This window comes from Sapajus apella, unplaced genomic scaffold (genome assembly GCF_009761245.1).
Source record: "Sapajus apella isolate SASKATOON/1434 unplaced genomic scaffold, GSC_monkey_1.0 scaffold45, whole genome shotgun sequence".
NCBI classification, from domain to species: domain Eukaryota; kingdom Metazoa; phylum Chordata; class Mammalia; order Primates; family Cebidae; genus Sapajus; species Sapajus apella.
Window position 1 is genome coordinate 19,097,274 of NW_022436985.1, and position 516 is coordinate 19,097,789.

Genomic DNA, 516 nt, shown 5'->3' on the forward strand with positions numbered 1-516 from the left:
AAGAAGAAAGAGAAAAAAAAATAATGAAGGAGAGGAAGAAAGAGGAAGAGGGAGAGAGAACAGGGGTATTGCTTTATTGCCCGAGCTAGAATGCAGTCTAAAAATGGGTATGCCTGTAATTGTGTTTAATAATAGAGACATAAAAAAAATTAGGGAAGAAAATAACTAACAAGCGGCCAAGCAATATTTCATTTAAACCTATAAATAGGTGTGATGTGGTACTGATAAGAGTGTATATTTTGTGTATTTAAAGTGGAGAGCTCTATAAATGTTAATTAAGTCTACTTGTTCCGGATCTGAGTTCAAGTCCTGGATATCGATCTTTCTGTCTCATTGATCTGTCTAATATTGATGTTGAAGTCTCCCACTATTATTGTGTGGGAGTCCAAGTCTCTTTATAAGTCTTATATATCTGGGTATTCCTGTATTGGGCACGTATATATTTAGGATCTTTAACTTTTCTTGTTACATTGATCTCTTTATCATTATGTAATATCCTTCTTTGCTTCTTTTGAT